At 40.7% G+C, this 12,500-nt stretch overlaps 1 protein-coding gene across 9 annotated transcripts in view; it reads left to right on the forward strand.

Annotated features, from left to right (window-relative positions):
• LOC113829231 (uncharacterized PE-PGRS family protein PE_PGRS54) overlaps positions 1-12,500 on the forward strand; it is a 145,898-nt gene that overhangs the window by 87,668 nt on the left and 45,730 nt on the right. For 8 of the 9 annotated variants that reach the window (XM_070121166.1, XM_070121170.1, XM_070121171.1 and 5 more), the window contains one exon: positions 10,431-10,465. The exons of the other annotated variant lie outside the window; for it this stretch is intronic. The gene's annotated coding sequence lies outside the window, so the exon portion shown is untranslated. The remainder of the gene's footprint in view (positions 1-10,430; positions 10,466-12,500) is intronic. 9 annotated transcript variants of the gene reach the window in all.

Here is a 12,500-nt window from a genome sequence, read left to right on the forward strand (position 1 = left end):
CTTCCTCTGCGTGTTTGTTTGTCTGTGTGTACGTCTGTAAATCCCCAAGTGAAACCGCTTTTAGTTTGTATATCTATAAGCAAGGTCATAGGTAGAAACCCTTTTAGTTTGTTTGTCCATCTGTACATGCAACGTCTCAGCTGGAACTCATTTTAGCAGTCATCTCGCGGGCGTGGTATGACCTCTAGGCATGGGCGTGGACGGCTGAGACTCCCCCCCCTCCCTCCCTCCCCCCCCCCGCCCACACCGCCCATAGAGATCGAGGTCATGGCTGAAAACCCACAGAGCAACAGGGCATCGAGACAAATGCCCTTCTCTCGATGCCCAGCGGCGGGTGTTGCCTTCAGGAGCGATCCCTTTAGCGAGGAATTGCTGGTCTTAGGGGGGGAAAAAAAGAAAAAGTAACAGAGAGAAAGAGAGGGAGAGGGAGGGAGGGGGAGGGAGAGAGAGAGAAAGAAAGAGAGAAAGAGAGAGAGAGAGAGAGAGAGAGAGAGAGAAGAAGAAAAAAAGAGAGAGAGAAGGATAAAAAGTGACAGAGAGAAAAAAAAAAGAGGGTGGGAGGGGGGGGGGTAACTCCGCTCGGTAAAGGGGGATTCGAGCGCAGGTGGGGTCGGGAGGGGGTCCTTTCTAAAGGGGTTGAGGGAGGGGTTTAAGGGGGTTATTTCCAGAGGTGGAGGGAGGGTGGAGAGGGGGTGGTTTAAAGGGAGTATTTTCTAAGAGAGTGGTTTAAGGATTTATTTCCATTTCTAAGGGGGATAATTTAAGGGGAGCATATGCAGGGGATATTTTAGGGGGGGGGGGGGGGTTATACCCAGGGGGATGATATGGGTGTCATTTCTAAGGGGGTTGTTTTAGGTGAGTTAGCCTCGAGTCACTTCCAGGTGGGTTGGTTCAGGGAATCATCTCCAGAAGTCCACCACCGAGTGTATACCCCGCCAGGAATCCAAACCCCGTGTGGATAGTACCCCAGGGGGTCACTCTGAGACGCACCTCTCCCCCTCCCCCCTCCCAGCCTGCACGTACGCACCCGACCTCCCGACCCCCTTCCTTCCCGCAAGCCATCTGGTCTCAGGTCGCTGGGGGTCAAGCGGGGTCAGAGCCATCAGCGCAAGGTCACGCGGCCCTTCCCCGGCGTGTGATTCCGCGAATGACTATTCCGATCGGGCGAACGTGAGGCGCCCATCAGGCCCGAGAAGGTCCACTTGTCTCCCTTTCTTCCTTTTCAATGGCTTTCTTGTCGTTTCGTTAGTCTTTGTATTTTTCCTCTTCCTCTCTTTTATCTTCATTTTTCTTTTTTACTTTCTTCTTGTCTTTTTTGTATCTATTCTTTATTTTTTCTTACATTTTCTCTTATCTTCTTTAAGGTTATTTCTTTTTCTTTCCCTTTTTTCTCTTATTTTCACTTTCTTCTCTTTTCTCTCATCTATTCTCTCTTTCCAAGTTCTCCTTTACCTCTCTACGTTCCGCAATATCCACAGCGGGATAAAAGCAAAACAGAAATAGCTTTTTTTTATCTATTTATCCAATTATCCAGTCCGGAGTGACGGAGATCGAGGCATCATTTTACGGTTGACAATACACGGCTTAGTGATCTCCGACGAGGCTGTCTCTCAGGCAACCGAAATCCATAAATAGAGAGGGAGAGGAGAGAGAGGATGGGCGGGGAAGGAGAGAGAGGAAGGGCGGGGAAGGAGAGAGAGAAGGAGAGAGAGGTTGAGAGGGAGAGAGAGAGAGAGAGAGAGAGAGAGAGAGAGAGAGCGAGAGCGAGAGGGAAAGAGAGAGAGAGAGAGAGAGAAGGAGAAAGAGAGAACGACAGTGAGAAAGAGAGAGAGCGAGAGAAGGAGAAAGAGAGCGAGAGAGAAGAACGAGAAAGACATTGAGAAAGAGAAAGAGAGAGAGAAAGAAAGAGAGAGAGAGAGAGAGAGAGAGAAAAGGAATGAAAGAGAGAGAGAGAGAGAGAGAGAAAGAGAGAGAGAAAGAGAGAGAGAGGGAGAGAGAGAGAGAGAGAGAGAAGGAGAAAGAAAGAGAGAGAGAAGGAGAAAGAAAGAGAGAGAGAGAGAGAAGGAGAAAGAAAAAGAGAGAGAGAGCAGGAGAAAGAAAGAGAGAGAGAGAGAGAGAGAGAGAGAGAAGGAGAAAGAAAGAGAGAGAGAGAGAGAGAAGGAGAAAAAAAAAGAGAGAGAGAGAAGGAGAAAGAAAGAGAGAGAGAGAGAGGAGAAAGAAAGAGAGAAAGAGAAAGAAAAAGAGAGAGAGAGAGAGAGAGAGAGAGAGCATGGCAAGCACAACTTTAGTGTTAACGAGCGTCGAAATAGACATCGATGTTAAAGCCTACACATGCTAAAGGGGTCAATATAATGCATAAGTTTCTCATCACTAACGAAGCGACTTATTTAAGCACTAATCTAGCCGAGAGGACAGAGAGCAAATTATAATGTTCTTCTGATATAGCTTTAATGTAGCTATTAAATATTTTATGACTTGGCAATAGCCTTGCTCAAGTATGTATGTGTAGAGTTTTTTCTTTGTCGTTGTACACTGATTTGTACAGTGATTTCAAGTTTTAATGGTACAGTTTTTCCATGGGAATCAACTACGTTTTGCAACTTTTACATAAGATCTGTTGGCAAGTGAGATTAGACGCGCCGAATCGCCTTAGAACTAAACTCTAAAGGACAACTAAAACTTTATATATAAAAAAATAACTATTAAGACTGAAAAAAATCTAAATAACATTTTAAAAAATCTAAATAACATAAAAAAAATCTAAATAACAAAAAAATCTAAATAACATAAAAAAATCTAAATAACATAAAAAAAATCTAAATAACAAAAACAAATCTAAATAACATAAAAAAATCTAAATAAAAAATCTAAATAACATAAAAAAATCTAAATAACAAAAAAACTAATTAAAAAAATCTAAATAACAAAAAACAAATCTAAATAACACAAACAATTCTAAATAACAAAAAAAATCAAATAACCAACAAAAACAAAACAAAAGAAAACATTAAAAGACCCAAAACACTAAAAAAAAGACGCAAGCAAGCACTGCGCCACACCCAACCTCAACCGCCCCGGACACCCTGCCTAATTTTCCGTCAAGCGAACCGCCTGACACGACGCAGCAACAGCGAACCGGGCGCCTTGTTGACAGCGCCTCAGCCAACCAAGGTGTCAGAGAGAGAGAGAGAGAGAGAGAGAGAGAGAAAAGGAAAGAGAGAGAGAGAGAGAGAAAAGGAAAGAGAGAGCGAGAAGGAGAAAAAGTGACAGAGAGAAAGAGAGGGAGAGGGAGAGAAAGAGAGAGAGAGAGAGAGAGTGAGAGGTCAGGTGCTTCCTCCGTCGGCGCAATTATCGTCAGGTGGAGAGGCGGCCCTTTGTAGACACCAGACCTCGCTCGTCAACACGGGCGTCTCGAAGCCCTCTCTCGCTCGCTGGAGGGAGGAGGGAGGGAGGGAGGGAGGGAGGGAAGCGATAAATGGAGGATTAGATAAAGAGACTGATTAGAAAAACGGATTGATTCCATAAACGGATTGATTACATAAACGGATTGATTACATAAACAGACTGATTCCATAAACAAATTAATTCGATAAAGAAAATTATCATAAATAAACGGAATGGTCATATAAACAGAAGGATTATAATTACGGAGTCATCTCTTTGCCCTTTGACCTCGCACGGAAAGAAACAGAGAGTAATTCAAGTTAAATAAACGAGATGACTGGACGGAATGAATGGCCGACTTGACCTGTGACCTCGAACGCCCTGGTATGAAAACCGGGACCCTGGGCAGTTTACGGGCGAGCGGAGGCGAGGGCTGGAGACGGGCTTGACCTCTGACCCCGCGCCACAGTTCGAACCCACGTGGGTGGCCGGGCGCGCGCGCACCCCGCCTCCTGTTTGCTCTCTTTCTCTCTTTGGGTCTCTTTTCGTTTCCCATTTTCTTTGTGTCTGTCTGTTTGGTTCTGTCTCGGTATTTGTCTGTCTGTCTGTTTGGTTCTGTCTCGGTATTTGTCTGTCTGTCTGTTTGGTTCTGTCTCTGTCTGTCTGTCTGTCTGTCTCTCTCTCTCTCTCTCTCTCTCTTTCTCTCTCTCTCTATCTATCTCTCTCTCTCTCTCTCTCTCTCTCTCTCTCTCTCTCTCTCTCTCTCTCTCTCTCTCTCTCTCTCTCTCTCTCTCTCTCTCTCTCTCTCTCTCTCTCTCTCTCTCTCTCTCTCTCTCTCTCTCTCTCTCTCTCCCTCCCTCCCTCCCTCCCTCCTCTCTCTCTCTCTCTCTCTCTCTCTCTCTCTCTCTCCCTCTCTCTCTCTCTCCCTCCCTCCCTCCCTCCCCACCCATTAGTTTTATCTATGATAATGTACATATATTTCCCCTTTTTCTCACCCTTAAAAAAACACTAGTAAGGGAATGTTAATAATAGAAGTATGATACCAATTAGTAACAATGATGGAGGAAGTAATAATGAAGGTAGTGAATATCATGTCCGTCTTTGAGAATTATCCTGCACGCGATTCTTCAAGTCTTCCTCTTTATCGACCTTTTCCTCTTCCTCCTCCTTCTTGTCGTATTTTTTCCTTCTCCTCTTTCGCGTACTTTTTTTCTTTTCCTCATCCTTCTTCGTCTTTTTATTCATTTTCTTCTTCATCATCGTCGTCTTCGTCATCTTTCTCTTCGGCTTCGGTTTTGCTTTCTTTTTCTTCTTATTATTCATCGTCTTCATCTTTTTTTTTGTCTTCGGTTTCGTCGTCTTCTTCCTCTTCATCTTCGTTTTTTGCTTTCTTCTTTTTCGTCTTCCTTTTTTCTTTTTCGTCTTCTTCCTCCTTTTCTTTTTCGTCTTCTCCATCGTCTCCGTTGGCGAAGACGTGCAAGGAGAGAGTTGAAGAAGAATTGCTAGGGGGTAGGAGGCCAGGGGGGAGAGGGAGAGAGGGAGGGGAAGGGGTCTATAGATGAGAAGAAGAAGGGGGGAGCAAGGGGGGAGAGGCACGGGGGGGTGGAGCGAGAGGGGCAGAGGGTTAGATGAGGAAGGAGGGGGGGGTAGGGGACGAGGAAGGGTAAGGGGACAGGGGAAGAGGAAGGGTTAAGAGGACAGGGGGAGGGGGGGGAGGGGAGAGCGGATGAGAGAGAGATGTTGATGATCCTGACGCTTGTATTGATTGGAAGTGAGGCTGCAGGTATGGATGCCTTTCGATCTCGCCTTCCCTTGCTTCCCTCCGGTCTCCTCTCGTCCTCCTCCTCTTCCCCCTCTCTTCTCTTTCTTCTTTACCTTTTCTCTCTTTCTTCTTTACATTTTCTCTCTTTCTTGCTTTTTATGTTTCGATTCTGTTCCGTCCCTGTCTAGGATTTTATTTCTGTCTGTTTGTCTGTCTGTCTGTTTCTCTGTCTCTCTTTCTCTCTCTCTCTCTCTCTCTCTCTCTCTCTCTCTCTCTCTCTCTCTCTCTCTCTCTCTCTCTCTCTCCCTTCTCTCTCTCTCTCTCTCTCTCTCTCTCTCTCTCTCTCTCTCTCTCTCTCTCTCTCTCTCTCTCTCTGCTTCTCATTTCATACACTCTCTCTCTCTCTCTTTACGTTCTTGAGTCCCCTCTCTCTCCCTCTCCCTCCATTCCCTCCCTCTCTCCCTCGTCTCCCTCCTCTCCCCTTCTCCCTCTCCCCTCCATCGCCTCCCCTCTCTCTCCCCTCCATCCCCTTCCCCCTTCTCCCTCTCCCCTCCATCCCCCTCCCCCTCCATCTCCCTCCCTCCCTCCCCTCCCCCTCCCTCCCCTTCCCCCTCCCTCCCCCTTCCCCCTCTCCCCTTCATCCCCCTCTCCCCTCCCTCCCCTTCCCCCTTCTCCCCTCCATCCCCCCTCCCTCCCCTTCCCCCTCTCCCCTTCATCCCCTTCCCCCTTCCCCCTCTCCCCTCCATCCCCCATCCCCCCTCCCCCTCTCCCCTCCCTACCCTTCCCCCTTCCCCTTCCCCTCCCCCTTCCCCCTCTCCCTTCCCTCCCCTCCCTCCCCTTCCCCCTTCTCTCTCCCTCCCTCTCCCCCTTCTCCCTCTCCTCCCTCCCCTCCCCCCTTCTCCCTCTCTCTCCCCTTCATCCCCTCTTCCCCCTCTCCCCTCCCTCCCCTTCCCCTTCTCCCTCTCCCCTCCATCTCCCCTCCCCCCCCCCTTCCCCCTCTCCCTCCTTCCCCTCCCCCTTCCCCCTTCCCCTCTCCCCTCCATCCCCCTCCCCCCTCCCCCTCTCCCCTCCCTACCCTTCCCCCTTCCCCCCTTCCCCCTCCCCCCCCTTCCCCCTCTCCCCTCCCTCCCCTTCCCCCTCTCTTCCGCCTTTGCAAGTTGTCATTTTCGAGTGATGTCTTTCGTCATTTTCCTGTCACTGATTTCTTGAAACCTTCGTCTCCCTCTTGATTACACACCCGTGTCTACGTACACACATACATGCATACACATTCATTTACACATGTATATAGGCACACACACACACACACACACGCGCGCGCACGCACACACACACACACACACACACACATACACACATACAAAAACATGTACACACACAAACATACACACACACACACACACTCATACTCACACACACACACACACACACACACACACACACACACACACACACACACACACACACAACAAACACACACACGCACACACACACACACACACATATACAGACTCGCACACACACACACACACACACACACACACACACACACACACACACACACACACACACACACACACACACACATATATATATATATATATATATATATATATATATATATATATATATATATATATATATACATATACATACACACATAATCTAGACACACATACACACATAATCTACACATACATACACACATAATGTACACATACATACACACACAATCTCCACCTACATGCACACATAATCTACACATACATACACACACAATCTCCACTTACATGTACACATAATCTACACATACATACACACAATCTACACATACATACACATATAATCTACACATACATAAACACATAATCTACACACACACATACCTACACATACATAAACACATAATTTACACATACACATATACCTACACATATATAAACATCTAATCTAGGCATACATACATACATAACCTATCAAATTGTCCTTTATGATAATCATTCTTATCAATTTTATCCTATTAATCACCATTTTCACATTCACGAAATTAACCATAAAAAGAACAACAAAAACAAAAACACAACAAGATTAAACAGAATAAAGAAACAAAGAAAAAAGAAAGAAAAAAAAAGAAAACGAAAAAAAAATTAAACAGAATAAGAAATAAAGAAGAAAGGAAGAAAGAAAACGAAAAAAAAACAAAAGCTGAAAGAAACAAAACGAAGGATTATCCGCAAAGACATCAATCATTCCTAAATCAGCTGAGAGAGAGAGATGGAAAGCCTTATTAGGGAAATAAAACGCAGACGGATTGTCACTTTGTTCCCCCGACGGTCAGAGAGAGAGAGGGGGGAGGAGGGAGGAGAGGGAGGGAGAGGAGAGGGAGAGAGGGGGAGAGAGGGATAGGGAGAGAGAGGGAGGGAGAGGAGATAGGGAGAGAGGGAGGGAGGGAGGAAGGAAGGGAGAGCTGAGGAGGTGGGAGGGAGGGAGGAAGGGGAGGAAGGGAGGGAGGGAGGGAGGGAGGAGGGAGGGAGGGAGGGAGAGAGAGAGAGAGAGAGAGAGAGAGAGAGAGAGAGAGAGAGAGAGAGAGAGAGAGAGAGAGAGAGAGAGAGAGAGAGAGAGAGAGAGAAGAGACTGACAGTATGAGAATGAGAATAGGAAGAGGAGAGAGATAGTTAAAGAGAGAGAAACTGAGAGAGTATGAGAATTAAATAATGAAAAATAAGAGAAAGCAAGAGAGAGAGATAGTATAAGAATGAGAATAGGAGTAAAAGAGAAAAAGAGAGAGAGGGATGGAGAGACAGAGAGAGAGAGAGAGAGAGAGAGATAAGAAGAAGAAGAAAAGAGAAATCCTTCGCGAGGCAGGAGTGGAGAAGGAAGATACCGGGCACAACTCTACGGCCGCTGCACGCCACATTTCGAAAACTCCTCTCCGTCACGCTGACAGGAACCGTAGCAGCGTTATGCAAATATCTGCAGCCGTGACAGTGACGAAAATCTGTTTCCTTCCTTCATATGTATGTGGAAAGTACAACGCATGAGAAAATGGTTAACGTTTAAGTCCTGACAAGGGATGAGGTTTCAATTATTTCTGGGAACAAAACAAAGGTGCATGTGTTTGTGGATTCTACAACTGCGCAAAAAATGGATTACATGATGTTGTCGATTATTTTGAATATTGGAATTCCATTGAGAAAAGCAGTGAGATTAAAGTCTAGGTTTGTTTTAACAGATTATGATTAACTGATGAAAAGCAAAACAGAAATCAAGGAAATTTATATCTACAAACTTTTAACGTGCGTGTGTGTGTGTAGATAGACGCATACATATGCACATACTACATACTTTTAACGTGCGTGCGTGTCGTGTCTGTGTGTGTGTGTGCATGCCGTGTGTGTGTGTGTGTGTGCGTGTATGAAATACTAAGACAATGATAATGATTATGCTACTACCAACGATAATTACAGTAATCATGATTTATGATTAGGATGGGAATGTCAAAAAGGATAATGATGATAATAATTTGATAAAGCAACAGCAAAAAAACAACAACAATAACATTAATAATAATGACAATAACTACAATGATAACGATTATGATAATATTAGCAACAGTAATAATAACAATGATGATAATGATAATAATGGATAACAATTATAATGACAATCATAATAACAATATCAATAATAGTAATGATGATAACGATACCAATAATGATAACGATAATAATGATAATGATAATAATAAAGATAACAATAATAGCGACAATGATTATGATGATGATAATGCTGATAATAGCAATACTAATGAAAACGCTAACAATAATAACGTAATAATGGACGTTTCAGGAACTCTATATTGTCTCCTGCAACAATGCAACAAGATACTGTGCGTTCATTATCGTCTCTTCCATTATTCCTCTGTTTATTCCTGTTTTCGCTGTTGTCTGTTGCTATGTCTCTCCATCTCCTTCGTTTTTACTCGGTTTCCTCTCTTTATCACCCTTCTCTTCTTCATTTCCTTCTTTTGCTCTGTTGTTGCTTCTCTTCCTTTTTTATTTCTGAATATTTTCTTTCTTCTCTTTGTCTTGCTTCCTTGGTTCTTATTTTCCTTTTTATTTCTTCTCCCTCTTTTCTCGTTATCAGTGTTCTTTACTCTGTCTTTCTTTTTTTCATTATGCACTTTATCTTTTCATTCCCACGACTCTATCTCTCTCTCTCTCTCACTCTCTCTATCTCTCTCTCTTTCTCTCTCTTCTCTCTCTCTCTCTCTCTCTCTCTCTCTCTCTCTCTCTCTCTCTCTCTCCATCTCTCGCTCTCTCCCCTATTCTCCTCTCTCTCCCCATTTTCATTCTCATCTCTCTCTTTTCCCTCCTTTATTCCCCGCTCTCCCACCCCCATTTGTATCCCTCACTCACCTTGACCTTTTCCTGACCCTGCAACTGACGGGATCTGAGCTTGGGTCGCGACTTGCCCTTGTCTCTGACCTTCGACCTGTGACCCGTTCCAGGCTGCCTCTGTTCCTACCTATTCCTACTTCCTTGTCAATATCTATAACCCTTTTTGTATGATTTAGGATGATAAAGAAATAAATGAAAAAAAAAATAATAATAAAAAAGTTTGAGATATCTAGGATGATAAAGAAATAAATGAAAAAATAATAATAATAAAAAGTCTGAGATATCTAGGATGATAAAGAAATAAATGAAAAAAATGAATAATAAAAAAGTTTGAGATATCTAGGATGATAAAGAAATAAATGAAAAAAAATGAATCATAAAAAAGTTTGAGATATCTAGGATGATAAAGAAATAAATGGAAAAAAAAATGACTAATAAAAAGTTTGAGATATCTAGGATGATAAAGAAATAAATTTTAAAAAATGAATAATATAAAAAAAAAACTTTGGGATCGCAGTTTCGAAATGTTTTGCTTGAGTCGTTATTTATTTTGAAATGTGGTTCGGTTTATGATAATCATAATAACGATTTTGAAAATAAAAAAATATATATATTTAAATAAACAGATGCACAAACAGATAAGTACACAAAATATATTCCAAAACTAAACACATTAAACGAGAAAAAAATAAGTAATTGAAATAAATTAATATATACATACATTTTAATAAACAGATAAAGGGGCCAATAGATAAATTAATGAAAAAAAATAAAATACACATTTAACACACAAACTAATTAAGAATTAATTAATTAATTTATCAATTAATTAAATAATTAAGAACTAATTAATTACCTGTACTAATTCCATATCTCTTCTTCAGGTAAATCCGCGGCGCCGAATCCAGGTGTCCCAAAGGTAAGCTTGAGAGGATCGCCAAAGATAATTATGAATCGCCAAATATAATCATAAAACGATAATTAAAAAATCGCCAGAGATAATTATAATGAATCTCCAAAGATAGTCAAGAATAGCGAATGGTAATTAAGAAAACGCCAAAGGTAAGCTTGAGAGGATCGTCAAAGATAATCGTGAATCCCGAAATATAATAATAAAATGATAATTAAAAAATCGCCAGAGATAATTATAATGAATCTCCAGAGATAGTCAAGAATAGCGAAAGGTAATTAAAAAAACGCCAAAGATAATGATAGGATCGCCAAAGATGATCGTGAATCGCGAAATATAATCATAAAAGGGTAATTAAAAAATCGCCAGAGATAATTATAATGAATCTCCAAAGATAGTCAAGAATAGCGAAAGGTAATTAAAAAAAAACGCCAAAGATAATGATAGATCGCCAAAGATGATCTTAAAACGCCAAATATAATCATAAAAGGGTAATTAAAAAATCGCCAGAGATAATTATAATGAACCTCCAAAGATAGTCAAGAATTGCGAAAGATAATAATTAAAAAACGCCAAAGATAATGATAGATCGCCAAAGATAATCGTGAATCGCGAAATATAATCATAAAATAGTAATTAAAAAATCGCCAGAGATAATTATAATGAATCTCCAAAGATAGTCAAGAATTGCGAAAGATAATAATTAAAAAACGCCAAAGATAATGATAGATCGCCAAAGATAATCGTGAATCGCGAAATATAATCATAAAATAGTAATTAAAAAATCGCCAGAGATAATTATAATGAATCTCCAAAGATAGTCAAGAATAGCGAATGGTAATTAAAAAAAACGCCAAAGATAATGATAGATCGCGAAATATAATAATAAAATGATAATTAAAAAATTGCCAGAGATAATTGTAATGAATCTCCAAAGATAGTCAAGAATTGCGAAAGGTAATTAAAAAACGCCAAAGATAATGATAGATCGCCAAAGATAATCATGAATCCCGAAATATAATCATAAAATGGTAATTAAAAAATCGCCAGAGATAATTATAATGAATCTCCAAAGATAGTCAAGAATTGCGAAAGATAATAAAAAAAAAAACGCCAAAGATAATGATAGATCGCCAAAGATAATCGTGAATAGCGAAATATAATCATAAAAGGGTAATTAAAAAATCGCCAGAGATAATTATAATGAACCTCCAAAGATAGTCAAGAATTGCGAAAGATAATTAAAAAACGCCAAAGATAATGATAGATCGCCAAAGATAATCATGGATAGCGAAATATGATAATAAAATGATAATTAAAAAATCGCCAGAGATAATTATAATGAATCTCCAAAGATAGTCAAGAATTGCGAAAGGTAATTAAAAAAACGCCAAAGATAATGATAGATCGCCAAAGATAATCGTGAATCGCGAAATATAATCATAAAATGATAATTAAAAAATTGCCAGAGATAATTATAATGAATCTCCAAAGATAGTCAAGAATAGCGAAATATAATTTTAAAAAAACGCCAAAGATAATGATAGATCGCCAAAGATAATTATGAATAGCGAAATATAATCATAAAATAGTAATTAAAAAATCGCAATGAATCTCCAAAGATAGTCAAGAATAGCGAAAGGTAATTAAAAAACGCCAAAGATAATGATAGATCGCCAAAGATAATCTTAAAACGCCAAATGACAATCAGTAATTACCAAAGATGATTACAAAAGACCAAATATAATCATATATCCCCAAAAATGATGACAATAAAGCGTGGATGTCAAGTGAGAAACTGGGTTATTTTATGACATGTGTTCTGCTATACGTATGACCTTTCCTTAGTCATATGTGACCTTTTTCCTGTTATGTATTTCATTTCATTCTATTTCGTTTCAGTCTATCTTATTTTCTCATATTCTTGTTGTTTTATATTTTATTATTTTACATTATATCATTATATTTTATTATTTTACATTATATCATTATCATTTATTATATTTATCATATTTCATTATATTCATTATATTTTATTATATTC

Source organism: Penaeus vannamei, chromosome 4, assembly GCF_042767895.1.
Source record: "Penaeus vannamei isolate JL-2024 chromosome 4, ASM4276789v1, whole genome shotgun sequence".
Taxonomy (NCBI): Eukaryota; Metazoa; Arthropoda; class Malacostraca; order Decapoda; family Penaeidae; genus Penaeus; species Penaeus vannamei.